A 26484-nucleotide genomic window follows, 5' to 3' on the forward strand; every position below is an offset into this window, starting at 1 on the left:
ATTCACAAAATGTAGAACAGCCTATGATCAGGCGGGGGGGGGGGTGGCTTGTAACATGAGGACGGTCCCATTCCCAGTGGGCCACAGCACAGAGCCTCCAACATCCTCCCAGCGGCACACAATGAGGCTGCTTTATTGTCACAAAAGCATCTTTGTCACATGCTACTGGTTAGTGCTTGCCAAAGACATCTTCCGTCCACTAGCATTCATCTCCTGCGTTTGGAACCCAGTTAAAGAGAGAGCTTGTTGGGATATTTCCCTGCCTTATAGCCCTGAGGTGGTGTGTTGTGCTCTGCTGACAAGGGTGATGGGAACACCATCAGGTAATTACATCCCATAGCCCCTGGCCAGTTTGAACAAGTTGGTTTTACAGTACTTATTTTGGTACTAACATCCACTCTGGGTGTTGATATCCCTCAGGGTCTGACATTACAAGACTACTGGTGCATTTTAACTTTCTCCCATTCAAATTAAGGTCCAAGTCCAACTTTTTTATTTAGTTTTCTCTGTAAACCACAGCATGCGAATACAGATCAGTTAAGGTATACTTTTAAATCCTGGTTTGACTGTACATAAAAATGGCACGTAATGAAAAGCTGTAAGGTACCTTGTTAGAGTATGTTCAGGCCACATAATGACGTAAAACAACACATTGTTCCGAAAAGGTTAGCTATTTTTCAAAACACACAAACTATGTTTCATATGCCCCAGATGACAAATGAATGTCCTGTTTTTCATTTGAATGACTACATCTTTATATCGTTACATCTAAGCACAACAGAAGCCTGGGTTACGTTAGATAGACTGAGAGTAAAGAAACATTGTCAATAGATGATGTCATTCTTTGTAACTCGGTGTGGTCCATGCACACCACCAGTTTGTTTCCCTTCTCATATGAACGATCTTAACAGACAAGCATTCCTGCTTGACATGACACACAAATTAGATTAGAAATGCAACTTTATTGTCATTGAAGAGTACAAATACAGTACAACGAAACGCAGTTAGCATCTAACTATAAGTGCAAGTAGATGAGGGCAGAACATTTACAAGTATTGACAAGTATTAAGCATATGTACACACATATACAAATACACATACACAACACACACAGACTTACATAGATAAACCCCACGCATAGAAAGACGACAACTCATGCACACACGCATAAAATCCACCTTTTTAAACAGGATGGTGTGGGGGGGGGGGGGGAGTTACTCTGAACACCAAGCACTGTGTCTCAGCTCTACGGCTTCCTTCATCTTCTCATAACAGAAACTAAAGCTTCATCCTGTTGCTGCTGTATGATTCTACGGTGACTGGTCAGTGTGCACAGATCAATGTTGGATTCCTCTCTCATTTCAGATCCCCCCATCCTCTATATTCCTTCTATTAGCCCATGTAGGGAAAAGCTGGCTGTGATGGCCTGGAGGATGTCAGCTTTCACCTTGACATTTTTGTCATTTAGCAGATGCTCTAATCCATTGCGAGCAATTAGGGTTAACTGCCCTAAAAGGTCACACTGACAGATTCTTCACCTTGTGAGCTCTGGGATTTAAATTAGTAACTTTACTGGCCCAAAACTCTTACCACTAGCTTGCCTTCCACCCAATCATGTTGTTGGTCAGAGGCCAGGGAGCCTGGGTAACAGTAGCAGACAGAGCTAGAGGCACATTGTTTCACTTGCTCAATTATGTCTTGGAGGCAGATTGGGCTGAATTCTCTAAGTAGACATTTGACCAATGTTATTATGTATACCTTACCAAAACCTTTTAGTCCTACTTAAACCTAATCTTAACTCTTCTACTAGCTGTTTTTGAATGAAACAAAAATGGTGTGATTTCAGAATTGGAACGTAAGCACCGCCCTCTCCTTTGAATCAACCAAACACATTCATTTCTGCCTTTAGGGACAGACAGGGATTTTAGACAGGGATATCAGACAGGGATATCAGACAGGGATATCAGACAGGAATGTCAAACAGGGATATCAGGCAGGGATATCATTGGCCTCCAACTTCTTCCAGGGCATAACTGGACTGGAAGCCTGTTGGAAACTGAATAAGCTTACTGCCTGGTCTTAATTCATGTAATTCTCGTTGTGTCTGTACCAGTGTTGAATTAATGTGACAATGAAGAGACAGAGCTCCTCTTCTCTCCGCTTCCCTCCTCTTCCCTGTGACCGGACGATTATGTCGGGGGCCATTGCTCAATATCCTCCCTCCGGGTCATGTGAAAAGAGAGCGAGGGGTAGCGACTCACAGGATGTTCAGTCTAGGAGCCTCCCTCCTTCCAGCTCTTCCTTCTTCCCTTCCAGCCGTTCTCAGCCTTCTCCGGAGCTCCATGAAATAATAGGACTTAGAGTGGAGAGAAGCTTTTGTGTGTGATCACACGAGAGAAAGACCACACGTTCTATGTTGCAGAATGTGCATTCGTGCTAATGTGTGTATGGATAAGTGCTGGTGCATAGAACTGTATTGTATGTGTGTGTGTATCTGTGTGTGTGCAGGAGAGTTGTAGGTTCTAATTTACATTTATAATGTCCTATTTATAATATTCTAATATGCTGTTTCCCACTGCATTGTGCCTTTGTCCAAGGCACATCTCAACCCTTGACTTGTTCACATTGCCACATCCGGGCAGGAAGGTATTTTTATGTCTGAGGAAATATTTGTAGATCATTCCAGATGCCTGTCCGATTGTGTTCAGCTCCCTCCTTACTAAACCCATGACCATCAGCAGCAGTGCAAGTGACAAGCAGAGTTGCAACATCGCTAGTAGCTTGTCATTACTTAACTTTTGAGTTGAATGAAGCTTCTGTATTTATACAAATAACAACAGATGGCATTTATTTTCACACAGTTCTGTGAGGCACCCAACACTCTTCTAGTGCTGGTGGTCTAATTCAATATATTTGTGTATATTCTGGAAGTACATAAACAGACATCTTTAATGAAATATCAAATTATGACCATAAGACTGAACGAAACACATCGGCACCCAAAATGGATTCAATTTATTTGTGTCCAGACTGGCAACTCAACACATATTCTCCCTATTTGTATTCCCCTGAACATAACAGACGCTCCTATCTTTATCCAATCGATTTTGCCTAAATCATTAACGTGATTTATTTTCCTGAGAGGAGCTCTTCAGACCAGGAAGTGTGGATGCGTGAAGGGAAGGGGAGGAAACGGGGAAGGAGGATGGGGAGACTGTGGATGCGTCCTTATCGTTTACTCAGGAAGTCAGGAGAATTGGTTTCCAGAGTTCAGCTCAATATTGACCTGACAATGAATCATTTCATTTCCCTTTCCCTGCTAATGCCCTCCTCCCACCCGGCTGTTTGGGCTCCTCTGGCCTGTACTGATCTAATCTGCAACACACGGATCACATACATACACATTGTATGGCATATGATGTGTTTTGTTTTCGATGAAAGTTCCAGGTATATTTTATGTTATTATAGTACAGTGGATATAAAAGGTCTACACACCCCTGTTAAAATGCCAGGTTTTTGTGATGTAAAAGAATGAGACAAAGATAAATCATGTCAGAACTTTTTCCACTTTTAATGTGACCTACAATGTGAACAACTCAATTGAAAAACAAACTGAAATCTTCGAGGGGGAAAAATTCCAAATAAAAAACTCACAATAACCTGGTTGCATAGGTGTGCACACCCTTAAACTAATACTTTGTTGAAGCACCTTTTGATTTTACAGCACTCAGTCTTTTTGGGTAGGAGTTCATCTTCTTCTGGTGAAGCCATGTTTTTGTGGATTTGGATGTGTACTTTGGGTCGTTGTCGTGCTGAAAGGTGAACTTCCTCTTCATCTTCAGCTTTCTAACGGGCGCCTGAAAGTTTTGTGCTATTTGGTATTTGGAACTGTTCATAATTCCCTCCACCCTGACTAAGGCCCCAGTTTCAGCTGAAGAAAAAAAGCCCCAAAGCATGATGCTGCCACCACCATGCTTCACTGTGGGTATGGTGTTCTTTGGGTGATGTGCAGTATTGTTTTTGCGCCAAACATACCTTTTGGAATTATGGCCAAAAGGTTCAACCTTGGTTTCATCAGACCATAACACATTTTCCCACTTTTAGGGGACTTGATGTTTGTTTTTGCAAACTTCAGCCAGGCTTGGATGTTTTTCTTTGTAAGAAAAGGCTTCCGTTTTGCCACCCTACTTCATAGCCCATTCATATGAAGAATACAGTACTTGCCGAAATTCCTGCAGTTCCTTTAATGTTGTTGTAGGCCTCTTGGAAGCCTCCCTGACCAGTTTTCTTCTCATCTTTCCATCAATTTTGGAGGGACGTCCAGTTTTTGGTAATGTCTCTGTTGTGCCATATTTTCTCCACTTGATGATGACTGTTTTCACTGTGTTCCATGGTATATCTAATGTTTTGGAAATTCTTTTGTACCCTTCTCCTGACTGATATCTTTGGAAGCTCTCTGTGGACCATGGCTTTTGCTCTGAGATGCAACTAAGAAAATGCCAGGAAAATCCTACTAGAACAGCTGAACTTTATTTGTGATTAATCAGAGTCACTTTAAATGATGGCAGATGTGTAATGACTTCTATTTACCATGAGTTTGAATGTGATTGGTTAATTCTGAATACAGCTACATCCCCAGTTATAAGGGGGTGTGCACACTTATGCAACCAGGTTATTGTATGGTTTTTAATTTAAATTTTTCCCCCTCGAAGATTTCAGTTTGTTTTTCAATTGAATTGTTCACATTATCGGTCACATTAAAAGTGGAAAAAACCTGGTATTTTAACAGGGGTGTGTAGACTTTGTATATCCACTGTAACTTATAATAGACCAGTTATATTCTGGTCTTTTAAGGGTAGAAAATAGTTGGCATTTTTAATAATCACAAGTATCTGTGTAGCTTTAGGGACAGGCTGCTGAAGGATATGGATAGTGGTGAGGACAGGATTAAGACAGGATTAGGACAGGATTAAGACCCTAACATCCTCTCTCCTCCACCAGCGTTCCTGCTGCCTGCTCACTCATTAACTGACCTATGCTGCCACACAGTGGTGCAATGATGAAACTACAGTGAGTGAACCTTAATGTGTTTGCTGGAAGGAATTACTCTTGCTGAGGCCCCCTGGGGATTCAATCACCCTGGTTAACTACCATTGAACATATTCCTAATGTAAACAAACAGATTTTCAGAGAAATGTGATTGATCATTACCATTAGTCAATAAAACACACTGCAAATAACTTGGTCTGTATAGTTAGACCAATCATGAGCATTTTAAGACGTGCTTTTAAAATAGTTTGTTCTTAAGGTTGTATGGCACATCTGCAACGGCAGAGAAAACATGCTCCTGTAAAAAACATCCCTTCACTTTCACTACTCAGATATATCCTCACAGAACCTGCCAACAGCACGTGGACAGATACATTGCATAATAGGTGTGGTTTCTGAGCTTCCTGCAGGGTTTTAGAGAGGGCTCTATTGACACATAACCCAAGGCTTTCTCACTCATTGAGGGGAATAATGATTCTTGTAAAAAGAAACTGCTTGCTTCCTGGTACAGTGTCAGATTTCCGTCCAGTCTGTTAGGAAGACCTGCTATTCCCCATAGTGGTGTCATTCCTGCTTACTCTTATATGAGATCTTATTGAGCAACTGCAACACTGAGTTTGGTAAACAGCTGCTTTACAAATAGCACCCTATTTCCCAGTATACTCACGAGCCCACTGACGGCAGGCTTTTGCAATATGCTAATACCAGATTTCAGTATGTGTGACTCATTCCAGGGGGCAGTGGTCAAACGTTCAATATAAAGTGAAAAGAGCTTCATTTGGGACACATTCATGAGCATTTAGTATTGCCATTATACTTGCATTTTTACAATTGTCACACACTCACGTCTACCTCGAGGACTTTAGTGCTGCTATCTCTGCATCATGGTTGCTCATGCTAACCTACACATCTAGAATGCCATTTAGAAATGGTCAATTGTACCCGAACAACTATTATCCCACTCGTAACATACTCAATACCTATTACTTGTAACCTTGTTTTTATTTATTTCAGATTTATTTTTTATACATGCATATATTTCTTTCTGAAAGCCAATACTACTTTTAAAAAAAATAAATAAATCTGCATGATAAAGTATTCAAAAGTACAAAACTCTCCTTGTGCTGGTTTCGCAGACACAGATTAAGTCTAGTTTAAGTCTAGTTCTGGACCAAAAAAATCTAGCTCAGTGGAGATTCTCCATTCTGGTAGATTTTTCTGTTTAGGACCAGGCTTAAATCTGTGTCTGCGACACCCGCCCCTCATGCTTAACTAGTTGTAGATTTACAAAAATAGAATTTTGGGCAATGTCAGTCATTTAACCGACTAGTCTTTTTCTTTTCCTGTTCACATCATGTTTTGTTATTGTTGTACACATTAAAACTACTCATGATTCCTACTTATGTTCTATAATCTTTGTGCATGTAATGGTTTAATTATATTGACAGTACCACAACAACGGTTTCCTTTCACACACACACACACACACACACACACAGACACACACAAACACACACACACACACACACACGCACTACGACACAGTATTTTGTTCAGTCCCAGGCACACACAAACTCCCTGAGCCGTGCTCATTTAGGAGAGTACTTCAGACGTGAAGTAATACCTTTAAATAATGTAGAGATGTTTTTCACTTGGATATCCAAGGAAAGCTCCTTGGCTCCCTGGCTCATTAAAGCTTCAACTAAATGGGGATATCCACCAGGGTATCAAAAATGTGTCAGAGGAATCAAACAGACTATTCCACATCTTATCTCTGTGTAGGCTTGGGGGGAAAAGCCACGAAATGAGCCCCCACGCCACAGAAAGGTTTACGTGATTCCAGAGTCCTTCATATTAGAGTAGTTATATAGGTCTGATAAACATTCCTTGGTTGGGTACAAGCCCGTTAGAAATGATGTAATAACTTAGTAAGTTAATCCGTATGTAGGATGAAAGGAACTGCTGTACCAACACAGTTGTTTTGACATGGTTCAGTGATTTCTGATGAAGGCTAAAGAGAACATTGAAGTTGATGGAGTAGCAACGCACACAGACACAGACATGTACCTTAATCATTTATAGCTGGAAGGGCTATTTCCTTTCTTACACCATCTTACGTGTACCACTACGCTGCTCCATCTAATCATTTTTCAATAGTCACTTGGGAGGGATCGTCCACACATACTCATGGACTGTAGATTTGTTTCAACTCCATTCCCTTAACTCTCAATGCTGATATTATACTCTGACCGTTCTGTATGTGATCCATACCAAATAACTGGTCAATGTTACTTTGGGCCTAAAGGAGCCCACGAGATAGCTGCCAACTGACCAGTGGAAATAACAAATGAAAAACCAATTTTCCTGAACCTCTAACCCTAAACCTTACCTGATCTATAGCCGAGTCGTGCCTCGCCCCCTGTTTTGGCAACATAGCGCACCTGTTTCGACAGCGTGCCTCGGAAAGGAACTTAATGCCTGAGTAGCGGTGAATCCAGTCTCGTCAGGACGTGCTGGGGCTACAACAGGGGGAGCTGCTTCACCCTTCAACAACCTTACTTCCTGTGGCTGTGCCTTTTTAGGAGAGGTAAGGTGCTGCTAACCTTAACACTAACCTTAACCCTTACCCTTTAACCCTAATGCTCAGTAGCCTACAAAAGCATTCTAAACTATTTTGACATGAATACATTTTCTGACTCCATGTTTCATGTTTTCATGTAATTTCAATACTTTTTTTTGTGAATTTTGTTCCTTAAATGGTAATGAAACAGACAGACAGACACACACACACACACACACAATCTTACAGTCTTCCGTAACAACACTGACCTGTATGAGTTAAATAACGAAGGAGAAGTTACTCTGGATTCCCTTCCTCAGTGATGAAACGGGTTGAACCATTATATTGTCTGAATTGTAAACCACATTGTGGTGGATAATCCTTTTTTGTTGCTATTAATAGTCTGGACATGTAACATTACGATGACTCACACTTTACATGCTGTCTCTGGGATCCTCTTTTTCAGCTTCTTAGTAGCAACTGACTGGGGAACGATAACAGAGCATCTCAAATAGTCCCCTGCTTCCTAAATAGAGCAGTACCTCTGTCCACCGCTCTGGTGACGTGTAGACCGCCAGGGAATAGGTTGCCAGTTGAGAAAGCAGTGTCAGTATTTACATGGTTGTTAGGTACAGTGGAGAGACTGTAAGGAGACATGACGCAATCCTGCTGATGGGTCAAGATGGAGCGTCATAGACAGATGGACGCCAGAGTGGAAATACTATGGAGGCCAACAGAAGATCTGGACTGTATAAGACACAGCTACTGTAGGCAAGAAGGTGAGCGTGTATGTGGATGTGAATTAGGTTGTATGTCCAAAATAAAATCTTTATTCATTATGGAACCACAAAGACCACATACTTCTGAGGTAGTTCATTACTTCTGATTCCTCCCATTAACCCATCCTCAGACTCCCCCAGACTACCCCTGCCCCCACCCATCCTCAGACTCCCCCAGACCACCCCTGCCCCAACCCATCCTCAGACTCCCCCAGACCACCCCTGCCCCCACCCATCCTCAGACTCCCCCAGACTACCCCTGCCCCCACCCATCCTCAGACTCCCCCAGACTACCCCTGCCCCCACCCATCCCCAGACTACCCCTGCCCCCACCCATCCTCAGACTCCCCCAGACTACCCCTGCCCCCACCCATCCTCAGACTCCCCCAGACTACCCCTGCCCCCACCCATCCTCAGACTCCCCCAGACTACCCCTGCCCCCACCCATCCTCAGACTCCCCCAGACTACCCCTGCCCCCACCCATCCTCAGACTACCCCTGCCCCCACCCATCCTCAGACTCCCCCAGACTACCCCTGCCCCCACCCATCCTCAGACTCCCCCAGACTACCCCTGCCCCCACCCATCCTCAGACTCCCCCAGACTACCCCTGCCCCCACCCATCCTCAGACTCCCCCAGACTACCCCTGCCCCCACCCATCCTCAGACTCCCCCAGACTACCCCTGCCCCCACCCATCCTCAGACTCCCCCAGACTACCCCTGCCCCCACCCATCCTCAGACTCCCCCAGACTACCCCTGCCCCCACCCATCCTCAGACTCCCCCAGACTACCCCTGCCCCCACCCATCCTCAGACTCCCTCAGACTACCCCTGCCCCCACCCATCCTCAGACTCCCCCAGACCACCCCTGCCCCCACCCATCCTCAGACTCCCCCAGACTACCCCTGCCCCCACCCATCCCCAGACTACCCCTGCCCCCAACCATCCTCAGACTCCCCCAGACTACCCCTGCCCCCACCCATCCTCAGACTCCCCCAGACTACCCCTGCGCCCACCCATCCCCAGACTACCCCTGCCCCCACCCATCCTCAGACTCCCCCAGACTACCCCTGCGCCCACCCATCCCCAGACTACCCCTGCCCCCACCCATCCTCAGACTCCCCCAGACTACCCCTGCCCCCACCCATCCTCAGAATAGCCCAGACTATCCCTCCCCCACCCATCCTCAGACTCCCCCAGACTACCGCTGCCCCCACCCATCCTCAGACTACCCCTGCCCCCACCCATTCTCAGACTCCCCCAGACCACCCCTGCCCCCACCCATCCTCAGACTCCCCCAGACTACCCCTGCCCCCACCCATCCTCAGACTACCCCTGCCCCCACCCATTCTCAGACTCCCCCAGACCACCCCTGCCCCCACCCATCCTCAGACTCCCCCAGACTACCCCTGCCCCCACCCATCCTCAGACTAGCCCAGACTACCCCTGCCCCCACCCATCCTTAGTCAGTCATGCTCACAGATTGCAGCCTGGTGAGGCCATGCAGACATGAACATGAAGCCTTACGGCTCGCGTGTCTGGTTGTCATGGTGACCATGACCAATTACTTCTGTCAGCTTGCACATTCAGGGTGACGGGGGCAAAGACTGATCAAAGAGAATCAGGCTTGTGATGGTAGGCCTGAGAGGCAGAGAGTGGGAGGGAAAAAGACATAGAAATGTGGAAGGGACAACTGGGGGAGAGAGTGAAGAGAGAGGGTAGGTGTAAAGGAGAGAGAGAGGGAGAGAGTATATTGAAAGATGACGGGGGCTTAGAGTTAGTGAGAGAAAGAGACAGTGAAGAGGGGACGAGAGAGAGGGGGATGAAAGAGGGAGACGGTAGAGTGGTCTGATCACTGGTGACATAAGATAAGACCCTGAGGAGACCAGACATTTCACTGCTGCCAGCTTCAGGTCAGGAGCAACCGAAGAAGAACACAGTATACAGGATTAGTTCCATTATAATCATGACTGCAGTCATCGGGTTCAGAGGTGTTGTTATTGTAGCATGTGCAAATCCATTCCAATTAAAATGTTTTAATAGTTGTTGTAAGCTATTTATTAGCAATAGAAAAAGTACTACTGTACTTGCCCATAGGCATCTCATCAAAAGAACAATAAACTGACACTACACCCTAAAGCAACTGTAAACCAGTTTTCTGATTTTCTGAGGGTTAGAAGAATATTCCATAACCACAGCAAAATGGTTCCCATATTCTCAGAACCTAAATTACAGAGAGAAACATAGATATTAATAAAAAAATAAAAATTCTTCGAAAGCATATGTCACAATGATTGGCACACCTAGAAGTTCTTAGGATCCAAATACTTTCTGAAAATCTCTACAGAAATTAGGTAATGGCTGTAAAAGACAAATACACATCTACACTACACGGGCAATAAAAAATGTTATTCCACTGAAGCTGTAAAAAAACAGGAAGTGTATTTTCTTCCAAGAGCAGTGAGGAGGATGGTTGAGAAATAAAAGAAAATCTAAAATGATCCCATTTTGGAGAATCACAGAGGTTGGTTGGATATTGGGATCTCTAAAAACTAAAATTAAACCCCACTTCCATGTCAACAAGTTAGTTGGTTGAAATGTTTCAAATATATTTTATGAGTCTCCTGAATATTTACAATTAAATCGGGGTTTTACAATTGCTGATGTCTTGTAATTGCAGAGTAACTATTAATCAAATGTTGTTTGAGTAGTCATAAATTACGTATACAGTGGGGAGAACAAGTATTTGATACACTGCCAATTTTGCAGGTTTTCCTACTTACAAAGCATGTAGAGGTCTGTAATTTTTATCATAGGTACACTTCAACTGTGAGAGACGGAATCTAAAACAAAAATCCAGAAAATCACATTGTATGATTTTTAAATAATTAATTTGCATTTTATTGCTGTCTTCAGATCACCCCAACAATGATACATTTTGTGCCGAGATTGCCTGGTATTTGGTCCTGTTCATAATTTCCTCCACCCTGACGAAGGCACCGGTTCCAGCTGAAGAAAAACAGCCCCAAAGCATGATGCTGCCCCCACCATGCTTCACTGTGTGTATGGTGTTCTTTGAGTGATGTGCAGTGTTGTTTTTGCACCAAACATACCTTTTGGAAGTATGGGCAAAAAGTTCAACCTTGGTTTCATCAGACCATAACACATTTTCCCATGTGATTTTTTGGGGGACTTGATGTTTGTGTTTGCAAACTTCACCCTAGCCCATTCATATGAAGAATACGGGAGATTGTTGTCACATGTAGCACACAGCCAATACTTGCCAGAAATTCTTGCAGTTCCTTTAATGTTGCTGCAGGCCTCTTGGAAGCCTACCTGACCAGTTTTCTTCTCATCTTTCCATCAATTTTGGAGGAATGTCCAGTTCTTGGTAATGTCTCTGTTGTGCCATATTTTCTCCACTTGATGATGACTGTCTTCACTGTTGTTCCATGGTATATTCAACAATATGATCCCTCTCATGCTTTGGAAGCTCTCTTGCGACCATGGCTTTTGCTCTGAGATGTCAGGAAAATCCTACTAGAATAGCTGAACTTTATTTGTGATTAATCAGAGTAACTTTAAATGATGGCAGGTGTGTAATGACTTCTTTTTAACATGAGTTTGAATGTTTTTGGTTAATTCTGAACACAGCCACATTCCCAGTTATAAGAGGGTGTGCACACTTATGCAACCAGTTTATTGTAAGGTTTTTATTTTTCCTTTTTCCCCCTCAAAGATTTCAGTTTGTTTTTCAATTGAATTGACATGATTTATCTGTCTCATTCTTTTATATCACAAAAACCTGGCATTTTTACAGGGGTGTGTAGACTTTTTATATCCACTGTAGTTCCTAAAATACCCAACATAGAAACAAACCTGGATATACCCACACACACACTCACACACACTCCCACACACTCCCACAAACACACACACTCCCACACACACACACTCCCACACACACATACTCCCACACACACACAGTGGGGAGAACAACTATTTGATACACTGCCGATTTTGCAAGGACCTGGTCAATGACCTGAAGAGAGCTGGGACCACGGTCTCAAAGAAAACCATTAGTAACACACTACGCCGTCTTGGATTAAAATCCTGCAGCGCACGCAAGGTCCCCCTGCTCAAGCCAGGGTATGTCCAGGCCCGTCTGAAGTTTGCCAATGACCATCTGGATGATCCAGAGGAGGAATGGAAGAAGGTCATGTGGTCTGATGAGACAAAAATAGAGCTTTTTGGTGTAAACTCCACTCGCTGTGTTTGGAGGAAGAAGAAGGATGGGTACAACCCCAAGAACACCATCCCAACCGTGAAAAATGGAGGTGGAAACATCCTTCTTTGGGGATGCTTTTCTGCAAAGGGGACAGGATGACTGCACTGTATTGAGGGGAGGATGGATGGGGCCATGTACCGCAAGATCTTGACCAACAACTTCCTTCCCTCAGTAAGAGCATTGAAGATGGGTTCGTGGCTGGGTCTTCCAGCATGACAACGACCCGAAACACACAGCCAGGGCAACTAAGGAGTGGCTCCGTAAGAAGCCTCTCAAGGTCCTGGAGTGGCTTAGCCAGTCTCCAGACCTGAACCCAATAGAAAATATTTGGAGGGAACTGAAAGTCTGTATTGCCCAGCGACAGCCTCGAAACCTGAGGGATCTGGAGAAGGTCTGTATGGAGGAGTGGGCCAAAATCCCTGCTGCAGTGTGTTCAAACCTGGTCAAGAACTACTGGAAACGTATGATCTTTGTAATTGCAAACAAAGGTTTCGGTATCAAATATTAAGTTCTGCTTTTCTGATGTATCAAATACTTCTGTCATGCAATAAAATGCAAATCTATTACTTAAAAATCATACAATGTGATTTTCTGGATTTTTGTTTTAGATTCCGTCACCCACAGTTTAATAGTACCTACTGTGGGGAGAACAATTATTTGATACACTGCCGATTTTGCAGGTTTTTCCACTTACAACTGTGAAGTGTACCTATTTTTGTCTCATCAGACCACATGACCTTCTCCCATTCTTCCTCTGGATTATCCAGATGGTCATTAGCAAACTTCAGACGGGCCTGGACATGCGCTGGCTTGAGCAGGGGGACCTTGCGTGCTCTCTGGTCTTGGCCATTGGTTGGAGTCTGTTTGAGTGAGTGTGTGGACAGGTGTCTTTTATACAGGCAACAAGTTCAAACAGGTGCAGTTAATACAGGTAGTGAGTGGAGAACAGGAGGACTTCTTAAAGAAAAACAGGTCTGTGAGAGCCGGAATTTTTACTGGTTGGTAGGTGATCAAATACTTATGTCATGCAATAAAATGCAAATTAAATATAAAAAAATCATACAATGTGATTTTCTGTATTTAGATTCCATCTTTCACAGTTGAAGTGTACCTATGATAAAAATTACAGACCTCTACATGCTTTGTAAGTAGGAAAACCTGCAAAATCGGCAATGTGTCAAATACTTGTTCTCCCCACTGTATAAATATGTTCTCCATACACACTATAAATTCACGTTTACAGTCAACTGACAATATTCATTTCGATTAATCATTGTAAACCTTAATAATTTGGCCAAATATAATTAATCACACTCAGTAAAGCAATGTGGAATTCCCAGCTGGCTGTAATGTGGTGACATGTTCGTTTGAATATTTCTCCTTTCAGTTGAAGCTTCTTTTCTGACCTTTAGAGGATGCTGTTGTCACTGGCACAAGGGAATCTACGCAACCCTCTTTTTTCCCGTTATCCTTCTCTTTCCATTCAATTTTAATCTTACTCTCTCCCTGTCTGACTTCCTCTCTCACCTGCTCTCACTCTCTGAGTCCCTCTCTCACATCTCTCACCCTTTGACTCTCTCAGACTGCCTCTCTGACCATCTGTTCCCCTCTGTATAGTTACTAGTAAGAATGACATGGTGAAACAACGAAACACAGTATGATTCACAATGTTTGCACTCCACTGGTTGCCCTCTCCTCGTGGGAACGGGTCACAGATCCTGCTGCTGTGATTGCACATTGAGTTATTTTGCACAACAGATATTGGCGCTTATCAATGTTTGATTTCATTTTAAATACTTTGTGCGTCTGTATGATCTGAGGGAAAAACACTATGTGCCTCTAATTTTGTTCGTACATTTGACATGAAGTTAAGAAGTGCAACACTGTTTCCACAACAGTGGGCAGTGGTCACATAGCCTGTCTTCTCTTGGAAACTAGGTCTGCTCATGGCAGACCTACTCTCAGTAACAAGCTCATGCCCACTAAGTTTGTACATACTCAATGTTTTTCTTAATTTTGTGTTTGTCACTGTGGTCCAGTGCACTCTCTGTTGAGGGCGAGCCAATACGGAAATCTAATATATGGTCATACCCATATGTAAAAGTAATAAATAGCAAGATTTTTATGTAACTTATGTCTTATATGAGCATAAACACTCATATAAAACCTAAAGGATTATTAGGAACACCATACTAATACTGTGTTTGACCCCCTTTCGCCTTCAGAACTGCCTTAATTCTACGTGGAATTGATTCAACAAGGTGCTGAAAGCATTCTTTAGAAATGTTGGCCCATATTGATAGGATAGCATCTTGCAGTTGATGGAGATTTGTGGGATGCACATCCAGGGCACGAAGCTCCCGTTCCACCACATCCCAAAGATGCTCTATTGGGTTGAGATCTGTTGACTGTGGGGGCCATTTCAGTACAGTGAACTCATTGTCATGTTCAAGAAACCAATTTGAAATGATTCGAGCTTTGTGACATGGTGCATTATCCTGCTGGAATTAGCCATCAGAGGATGGGTACATGGTGGTCATAAAGGGATGGACATGGTCAGAAACAATGCTCATGTAGGCCGTGGCATTTAAAGGATGCCCAATTGGCACTAAGGGGCCTAAAGTGTGCCAAGAAAACATCCCCCACACCATTACACCACCACCACCAGCCTGCACAGTGGTAACAAGGCATGATGGATCCATGTTCTCATTCTGTTTACGCCAAATTCTGACTCTACCATCTGAATGTCTCAACAGAAATCGAGACTCATCATACCAGGCAACATTCTTCCAGTCTTCAACTGTCCAATTTTGGTGAGCTCGTGCAAATTGTAGCCTCTTTATCTATTTGTAGTGGAGATGAGTGGTACCCGGTGGGGTCTTCTGCTGTTGTAGCCCATCCGCCTCAAGGTTGTGCATGTTGTGGCTTCACAAATGCTTTGCTGCATACCTCGGTTGTAACGAGTGGTTATTTCAGTCAGCTTGAATCAGTCGGCCCATTCTCCTCTGACCTCTAGCATCAACAAGGCATTTTCGCCCACAGGACTGCCGCATACTGGATGTTTGTCCCTTTTCACACCATTCTTTGTAAACCCTAGAAATGGTTGTGCGTGAAAATCCCAGTAACTGAGCAGATTGTGAAATACTCAGACCGGCCTGTCTGTCACCAACAACCATGCCACACTCAAAATTGCTTAAATCACCTTTCTTTTCCATTCTGACATTCAGTTTGGAGTTCAGGAGATTGTCTTGACCAGGACCACACCCCTAAATGCAATGAAGCAACTGCCATGTGATTGGTTGATTAGATAATTGCATTAATGAGAAATTTAACAGGTGTTCCTAATAATCCTTTAGGTGAGTGTATGTTGTAAACATATATTTGGTTTGATCAACACAAACAGTTGTGCTCAAAAATGTGTATACCCTTGGATAATTAGTTATATGTACCATTGTTAAAGGAAACATGAGTGAGCAAGCAAGACACGTCTTTTATTTCTTATGGGATTCACATTCAACTGTAGGTCATAACAGAATGGCACAATCATAAAACAAAACCCGGCAACAAAGAAATAAATGATCTAACCCCTGTTTAAAAGTCTACATACCCATAGTTCTCAATATTGTGTATTACCCCCTTTAGCATCAATGACAATGTTCAGTCTTTTGTAATAGTTGTCTATGAGGCCCCAAATTCTTGCAGGTGGTTAAGCTGCCCATTCATCTTGGCAAAATGCCACCAGGTCATGCAAAGTCTTTGCTCGTCTTGCATGAACCGCATGTTTGAGATCTCCCCAGAGTGGCTCGATTATATTAAGGTCAGGAAACTGTGATGGCCACTCCAGAACCTTCACCTTTTTCTGCTGTATCCACTGGAGGGTCAACTTGGCCTTGTGCTTAGGATCATTGTCGTTCTGGAAAGTCCAAGAGCATCCCATGCGCAGCTTTCGTGCAGAAGAATGCAAATTGTCTGCCAGTATTTTCTGATAACATGGTGCATTCAACCATGCAGCAATTTTTATTTTTCAAGTCTCGTCATATTGTGCTCCTTGAAACAACCACTTTTTCCAGAGAGGTTACCTGTGGGTTTTTCTTTGTATCCTGAACAATTGTTCTGGCAGTTTTGGCTGAAATCTTTCTTGGTCTACCTGACCATTGCTTGGTATCAAGAGATCCCTGAATTTTCCACTTCTTAGTAAGTGATTGAACAGTACTGAATGGGATTTGCAGGGCTTTGGATACTTTATAAAGTTCTATTACCTTGTTACGCAGGTCTTTTGACAGTTATTTTCTGCTCCTCATGGCTCAGTATCTAGCCTGCTCAGTGCATCCACGTGAGAGCTAACAAACTAATTTACTATTTATACACAGACACTAATTGCAATTGAAAAAACCACAGGGGTGGGACATTTTATTTTTTTCACCTGTCTGTGTAACAAGGCCAACAATTCCATGGTATGTAAACTTTTGATCAGGGCCATTTGGGTGATTTCTGTTATCATAATGATTTAAAAAGGACCCAAACAACTATGTGATAATAAATGGCTTTATATGATCACTATCCTTAAATTATTTTTTTTTTTTTGCATGATCAGTCATATTTTCAAAATCAATGTCACAATTTCTGCCAGGGTATGCAAACGTGTGAACACAACAGTATGTATATATGTACATACAGCTCTGTAAAAAATTAAGAGACAACTGCAAAATTATCAGTTCCTCTGGTTTTACTATTCATAGGTATGTGTTTGAGTAAAATTAACAGTTTTGTTTTATTCTATAAACTACTGACAACAGTACTCCCAAATTCAAAATAAAAATATAGTCATTTAGAGTATTTATTTGTAGAAAATAACAACTGGTCAAAATATCAAAAAAGAAAATGCATTGTTTTCAGACCTCAAGTAATGCAACATATTCATATTCATTTTTCAACAACAAAATACTAATGTTTTAACTTAGGAAGAGTTCAGAAATCAATATTTTTTGGAATAAGCCAGATTTTTAATCACACCTTTCATGCGTCTTGGCATGCTCTCCACCAGTCTGTCACATTGCTGTTGGGTGACTTTAAGCCAATCCTGGCACAAAAATTCAAGTAGCTCAGCTTTGTTTGATGGCTTGTGACCATCAGCCTTCCTCTTGATCAAATTCCAGAGGTTTTCAATGGGGTTCAGGTCAGGAGATTGGGCTGGCCATGACAGGGTCTTAATCTGGTGGTCCTCCATCCACTTCTTGATTGACCTGGCTGTGTGGCAAGGAGCATTGTCCTGCTGGAAAAAACAATCTCAGAGTTGGGGAGCAGAAGGAAGCAGATGTTCTTCCAGGATAACCTTGTACTTGGCTTTATTCATGCGTCATTCACAAAGACAAATCTGCCCGATTCCAGCCTTGCTGAAGCATCCCCAGATCATCACCGATCCTTCACCAAATTTCACAGTAGGTGTGAGACACTGTGGCTTGTAGGCCTCTCCAGGTCTCCGTCTAACCATTAGACGACCAGGTGTTGGACAAAGCTGAAAATTTGACTCATCTGAAAATATGACCTTACTCCATTCCTCTATGATCCAATCCTTATGGTCTTTTGCAAACTTCAGCCTGGCTCTTCTTTGCTTCTCATTGATGAAGGGCTTTTTTCTAGCTTTGCATGACTTCACCCCGCCCCTAGGAGCCTGTTTCAAACCGTCCTCACCGTGTACATCACCACAGCTGCTGTTTGCCATTCTTCTTGTAGGTCACTTGAAGTCATCCTACGGTTGTTGAGTGACATTCGAATGAGTTGACGCTCATCTTGGTTGTTGACGCTCTGCCAGTCTGTAGCTTATTTGTCACCAATGTCTGTTGCTTGACCTTGTTCTTATGAACCGTCGTCTTTGGAAGCAACCTGACACTCACTGTATGCCTCTGCCAGTAAAGCCAGAATTGAACCTCACTCTTTTCCTCACTCAAAGCTTTTCTTCTCAACTCTCTTGTCATGCTGAATAGTTATTTCTTTATTTAAATTTCCTTTGAGGTACTACTTGCACTGATTATGCAATCCAGCTGGTCAATCAATCAAATTTATTTTTATAACAGCAGTTGTCACAAAGTGCTTTTACAGAACCACCCAGCCTTAAACCCCAAGGAGCAAACAACAGTTGTGTTGAATTTCAGTGGCTAGGAAAAACTCCCTAAGAAGGCCGAAATTTAGGAAGAAACCTAGAGAGGACCCAGGCTCAGAGGGGTGACCAGTCCTCTTCTGGCTGTGCCAGTTTTTCCTAGCCAATTTCAGTGGCTAGGAAAAACTCCCTAAGAAGGCCGAAATTTAGGAAGAAACCTAGAGAGGACCCAGGCTCAGAGGGGTGACCAGTCCTCTTCTGGCTGTGACATTTTAAGAGTCCAATTGGAATAATTAATAAATGCATGTGGGCTAAATCCAGAGTCTTTTTAAACAGAAGCATGACCAGATGAACAAGGACAGGGACAACACTGGGGAGGAAGGAGGTGTCAACACAGTGGCAGCTGAAATCGTCAGGTATCGTCTTCATCTGCAACACAACCCAGAGGATTTTGGACAGGGACAGCAACGGGCCCCCCAAACCAGGTACTCCGCAGGTGTGGACCAGGACCTCATGTCCTCCTAAAGTTTAAAACGGGAGGAGACTGGGAAAATGCAGAAAATGCATTCCTCATATAAACAACAATGGTCCTATTGCAAGAGGATAGAGATGACCACAACAGTGTTTTTTATACTTTTCCTCGTTAAATTAGATTTTGTTCAGGTAATCACCTAATCAGTACCTCATTAAGTAAAATGAGATGTGCCTGTGTTGGAATTTAACAGACACTGGAATGGAATGGCTGTCATACATGTAGAGATGTTGATTTAAGAAGAATTAGGAGTAGTCTCTTATTTCTTTCCAGAGGTGTATACAGTGGGGAGAACAAGTATTTGATACACTGCTGATTTTGCAGGTTTTCTGTAATTTGTACTCTTCAACTGTGAGTGACGGAATCTAAAATTTTTTTTTTTAAAGTAATTAATTAGCATTTTATTGCATGACATAAGTATTTGATACATCAGAAAAGCAGAACTTAATATTTGGTACAGAACCTTTGTTTGCAATTACAGATATCATACGTTTCCAGTAGTTCTTGACCAGGTTTGAACACACTGCAGCAGGGATTTTGGCCCACTCCTCCATACAGACCTTCTCCAGATCCTTCAGGTTTCGGGGCTGTCACTGGGCAATACGGACTTTCAGCTCCCTCCAAAGATTTTCTATTGGGTTCAGGTCTGGAGACTGGCTAGGTCACTCCAGGACCTTGAGATGCTTCTTACGGAGCCACTCCTTAGTTGCCCTGGCTGTGTGTTTCGGGTCGTTGTCATGCTGGAAGACCCAGCCATGACCCATCTTCAATGCTCTTACAGAGGGAAGGAGGTTGTTGGCTAAGATCTCGCAATACATGGCCCCATCCATCCTCCCCTCAATACGGTGCAGTCGTCCTGTCCCCTTTGCAGAAAAGCATCCGCAAAGAATGATGTTTCCACCTCCATGCTTCACAGTTGGGATGGTGTTCTTGGGGTTGTGCTCATCCTTGTTCTTCCTCCAAACACGGCGAATGGAGTTTAGACCAAAAAGCTAAATTTTTGTCTCATCAGACCACATGACCTTCTCCCATTCCTCCTCTGGATCATCCAGATGGTCATTGGCAAACTTCAGACGGGCCTGGACATGCGCTGGCTTGAGCAGGGGAACCTTGCGTGCGCTGCAGGATTTTAATCCATGACGGCGTAGTGTTACTAATGGTTTTCTTTGAGACTGTGGTCCCAGCTCTCTTCAGGTCATTGACCAGGTCCTGCCGTGTAGTTCTGGGCTGATCCCTCACCTTCCTCATGATCATTGGTGCCCCACAAGGTGAGATCTTGCATGGAGCCCCAGACCGAGGGAGATTGACCGTCATCTTGAAAATCTTCCATTTTCTAATAATTGCGCAACAGTTGTTGCCTTCTCACCAAGCTGCTTGCCTATTGTCCTGGTCTGGTCTGTGAGAGCCAGAATTCTTACTGGTTGGTAGTTGATCAAATACTTATGTCATGCAATAAAATGCAAATTAATTATAAAAAAATAATACAATGTGATTTTCTGGACTTTTGTTTTAGATTCCGTCTCTCACAGTTGAAGTGTACCTATGATAAAAATACACACTTCTACATGCCTTCTAAGTAGGAAAACCTGCAAAATCGGCAGTGTATCAAATACTTGTTCTCCCCACTGTATACGTAATTTATGACTACTCAAACAACATTTGATTAATAGTTACTCTGCAATTACAAGACATCAGCAATTGTAAAACCCCGATTTAATTGTAAATATTCAGGAGACTCATAAAATATATTTGAAACATTTCAACCAACTAACTTGTTGACATGGAAGTGGGGTTTAATTTTAGTTTTTAGAGATCCCAATATCCAACCAACCTCTGTGATTCTCCAAATGGGATCATTTTAGATTTTCTTTTATTTCTCAACCATCCTCCTCACTGCTCTTGGAAGAAAATACACTTCCTGTTTTTTTACAGCTTCAGTGGAATTACATTTTTTATTGCCCATGTAGTGTAGCTGTGTATTTGTCTTTTACAGCCATTACCTAATTTCTGTAGAGATTTTCAGAAAGTATTTGGATCCTAAGAACTTCTAGGTGTGACATATGCTTTCGAATAATTTTTTTATTTTTATTAATATCTATGTTTCTCTCTGTAATTTAGGTTCTGAGAATATGGGAACCATTTTGCTGTGGTTATGGAATATTCTTCTAACCCTCAGAAAATCAGAAAACTGGTTTACGGTTGCTTTAGGGTGTAGTGTCAGTTTATTGTTCATTTGATGAGATCCCTATGGCCAAGTACAGTAGTTACTTTTTTCTCCACATTGTATGTCAAAATATACAAGAATTGGCTGCTTTTTTCTGATAATTCCAATAATCTGTTTTTTCACATTATTTGGTTGGGTCTGACTGTATTGTTCACATGGGGCTTTGTGGGGTCTGTTTGGTTTTGTGAAGAAAGAACCTCCCTCTCTCACCCTCTGACTCCCTCTCTCTCTGTCTCACCCTCTGACTCCCCCTCTCTCTGTGTCACCCTCTGACTCCCTCTCTCTCTGTCTCACCCTCTGACTCCCCCTCTTTCTCTCTCACCCTCTGACTCCCCCTCTCTCTCTCTCACCCTCTGACTCCCCCTCTCTCTCTCTCACCCTCTGACTCCCTCTCTCTCTCTGTCTCACTCTCTGACTCCCTCTCTCTCTGTGTCACCCTCTGACTCCCTCTCTCTCTGTGTCACCCTCTGACTCCCTCTCTCTCTGTGTCACCCTCTGACTCCCCCCCTCTCTGTCTCACCCTCTGACTCCCCCTCTCTCTCTCTCACCCTCTGACTCCCTCTCTCTCTCTTTCTCACTCTCTGACTCCCTCTCTCTCTGTCTCACTCTCTGACTCCCTCTCTCTCGGTGTCACCCTCTGACTCCCTCTCTCTCTGTGTCACCCTCTGACTCCCTCTCTCTGTCTCACCCTCTGACTCCCCCTCTCTCTCTCTCACCCTCTGACTCCCTCTCTCTCTCACCCTCTGACTCCCTCTCTCTCTCTTTCTCACTCTCTGACTCCCTCTCTCTCTGTGTCACCCTCTGACTCCCCCTCTCTCTATCTCACCCGCTGTTGTTCTCTTCCTCTCATTCTGTTACTCTCATCTATACCTTCTCCACTCACTCACACACACACACACACAGGATCCAGTAATAACAGTTACAGGCAGAGAGATAGAGGGGTTATGTGAATGCATTTTTATCCAGCTACAGGAAGCTGGTTTCCTGCCTGGCACATGGAGGTATGAGTGTAAAAATGTATTAGTTTGCAGATTTCAGGCCCAGATAAAGCAGCAGCTCATCGGCATAACCCAAATTCACCCCCACCACCACCACCACCACCACCAACCCCCCCACCACCAGCACTTGAATCCAATATCCCCTTCCTTCCAAGGTTTCTCCTCATCGCCTTAAGTGTCATCTACTTCAATTCAGCCTGTAGTTTCAGTGCCTGGCTGGCTGGGAGGAGGAGGAGGAGAAAATGGGGAGAACGTGTGCCGTTTCTTTTCTCCCTGGAGATCTTTCTCCAGGATGTTTTATTAAAGAGCCTTCCTGTTTCAACAGGATCGAATGGGACTAATTAAAAGTAATTGGCAAATCTGAATGTATATACACCAACGTGCAAAGGTTTGGCGTCACTTAGAAATGTCCTTGTTTTCCATGAAGACATGCATAAAATGAGTTTGAATGGGAAATATGGCAATATGACTAGCAAATATAGTAATTGACACCGTTAGCAATAATTATATTTCATTGAAATATTTGTGTCCAAAGAATCCTCCATTTTCAGCAATTACAGCCTTTCAGACCTTTGGCATTCTAGTTGTCAATTTGTTTAGGTGATCTGAAGAGATTTCACCCCATGCTTCCTGAAGCAACTCCCACAAGTTGGATTGGCTTGATGGGCACTTCTTACGTAACATACGCTCAAGCTGCCCCCATATCCGGTGACTGTGCTGGTCACTCCATTATAGACAGAATACCAGCAGACTGCTTCTTCCCTAAATAGTTCTGGCACAGACTTCAGCTGTGCTTTGGGTCATTGTCCTGTTGTAGGAGGAACAGGACGTCCACAGGGTATGGCATGGCGCTGCAAAATGGAGTGAGCTTCTTGAAGGTCTTTTAACCCTGTACAAATCTCCAACTTCGCTATCACCAAAGCACACTCAGACCATCACACTGCCTTCACCAGGGTTAACAGACGCTTAACAGATCAAGCACTCCTCCAGTATCTTTTATTATGGTCTGTGGAGCAACTCTTGTTTTGCGGGTACTATTTAATGAAGCTGCCAGTTGAGGACCTGTGAGGCGTCTGTTTCTCAAACTAAACACTTTAATGTGTTTGTCCTCTTGCTCAGTTGTGCACCGGTGCCTCCCACTTCCCTTTGTATTCTGGTTAGAGACAATTTGTGCTGTTCTGTAAAGGGAGTAGTACAAAGTGTTGTATGGCATCTTCAGTTTCTTGCATGGAATTGCCTTCATTTCTCAGAACAAGAATAGACCGACAAGGTTTCAGAAGAAAATACGTTGTTTCTGGCCATTTTGTGCCTGTAATCAAACCTACAATTGCTGATGCTTCAGATACTCATCTAGTCTAAAGAAGGACAGTTCTATTGTTTCTTTAATCAGCACAACATTTTTCAGCTGTAATAACATAATTGCAAAAGCCTTTTAAAATGATAAACTTTAGCAAACACAAAGTGCCACTGGAACTTAAGCTCCAATAGTCATTTACAGCATTAACCATGTCTATACTGTGTTTCTGATCAATTTGATGTTATTTTAATGGATTTTTTTTTGTGTTTCTTTAAACAATAAGTACATTTCTAAGTGACCCCAAACCTTTGAACGTTAGTTCTCTGAAATGAAATCCCCCCCTAGAATGCAGAATGATCATGCAGCGTGAAGGCAAGGATTCCATTTTGCCGTATAGACTTCGGCTCTATTTGACTTTTGATAACAGTAGATCTACAGTCAAAGGTGAGCTGGTCCAGCTATGCAGAAAGGCCATTTTAGCTCTCTGCCCCAGGGGCCTCTGTTACAGCCCAAAGTTCATGGATGAAGTCTTCCACTCACACATGGAGAGTCCCCTTTCTGAAGGTGCGTCTTGATGTGACTCATTCCCTGGAATCACACAGGGTCTTGATGTGACTCATTCCCTGGAATCACACGGGAGCTGGCCTATCCTTGGTCTATAGAGTGGAGAGGGAATTCAAGGGAAACACTTTGGCACTCGCTGCTGTCTGCTTTAATTGCACGACTTGTCTAGTAGGGTGGCTGTGGTCCTGCTTCGTTTGGTATGACCCGGGACTGGAGTGCCCTTTAAAACACTCTCACCTTCACTGCTGCAGGCGCACAGAGATGAGCAGCGTTGGAGGACAGCTCTGTACATCGCCGCTGTGTTGAACGACTGCAGAATGAAATGAGGAAGTCATTGTGTGGAGAGAGACTGCGGTGTCACAGTGGTTCTCAGTTGAACCTTATGACGGTGGCGAGACATTTCTTATGCCACCGGGATTGCGTGGTCTTGTTTGTGAGTTTCTGTTTTTCTTTGATGAGCAATAGCAGTCAGGAGTATTGTGTGTCAATGCTTTTGGGGGCACATTTGGTGTGTGCGTGTGTGTGTGCGTATGTGTGTGCGTGTGGAGCAGATTGCCTGTCGGCTCCCTGCTGTGTGGGTTCAGCTGCTGTGTGTGGGGTGTTTAGCCCAGACTGTCCTCATCAGTGGAGCGGCTAGGTGTGTGTGCCCATGTTTCTGTGTCTGGCTGCCTGTGTGTGTTTTCTATGTACTCTGTATGCAACTTCGTGTTGTTTTCCATTGCTGTGTCTGTGGCCAGGTTGTCATTGCAAAGGAGATTTGGTTCTCTATCAGCTTACCTGGTAAAATTAAAAAACAACAACAACGTGTGTATCTGCATGTGTGTGATTGTGTGTGCCTGTATCTGTGTGTGTGTGTGTTTGTGTGTGCCTGTATTTGTGTGTGTGTGCGCCTGAATGTGTGTGGGTGAGTGTGTGTGTGTGTGTGTGTGTTTGTGTATGTATGGGTTTATGTGTATGTGTGTGTGAGAGTCTGTGTGTGTGTGTCTGTGTGTGTGTGTCTGTATGTATCTATCCCTTATCCCTTATCCACACTGGCATTAGACATTTCGGACAGCTGCTTGTCAGAACAACAAAAACAACACTGTCCTACACTGCATAACCAACATATTTACCAACATATTTACCTTTATCTCTACAATATTCTAATGTGATGTTTACTGGGTTTTCTGAGATTTCTCTGGACAAGGCTTTTGTACTGCCTCTTTTAATTATTTTGTAAAATAATTATAGTTTGGTCTCACCAATCAAAACTTGCAGTCCAACATTTCTTCATGTTCTTTGATATATATGATATATTTATAATATTATATATTATAAAACTATGATTTATTTATAATATGATATATTATAAGAAAGTATTAATCAAATATACATTGTATGATTATGCCTGTTCTGTTTTTTATTGGATGAAAAGGGCTGTAGTGACTATCATAACATCAGCTTTACCACCAAATTCCATTAATATGATTGTGTGACTACTTGATTTCCCATTTCCCATCATTCATGAGTGGATTTGCATGTAAAAATGTGATTTTATTGTGAAGATATTGTAATGTACCTGTGATGATGCTATAATGTTGCTCCAATTTTACTACAATGTTACTGTGATGACTGTAATGTTTCTGTAATTTTACTGGGATCTTACTGGAATGTTTCTGGGATGATACATAGACCTTACTATAATGTTACTGGGATTTTATTTGGATGTTACTTCATAATACCCCCCCCTGTGTACAGTATGCAGTTTACTTTCTAAATGCATTGGGCAGCTTTAGCTACCTCACACCCACTGGCTTCCATCCACCCCAGAGGAAATTGTGCATGAAATTGGTTCAGAAAACATGAACTGGAAAGATCCCATCTTCAATTCCGTTTTGCTTGCTTGGCAAAAATGGTGTCAGAAGTTGAATTACATTGCATCAATGTAGTGCTGTAGCAATACGGCTAAATCTAACCCAATCCAGGTCTAATCAACTCGTGGCCCCACCAGTGTTGCATAGGCTGACCAATGCAATGGGCACAATCAGGACGTGTGTGTGGTCATAACCAATTAGCTGACCTTAACCTGGGATCCAGGTTTCATATAGATATATCCT

The sequence above is a fragment of the Esox lucius genome, chromosome 17, assembly GCF_011004845.1.
Source record: "Esox lucius isolate fEsoLuc1 chromosome 17, fEsoLuc1.pri, whole genome shotgun sequence".
NCBI classification, from domain to species: domain Eukaryota; kingdom Metazoa; phylum Chordata; class Actinopteri; order Esociformes; family Esocidae; genus Esox; species Esox lucius.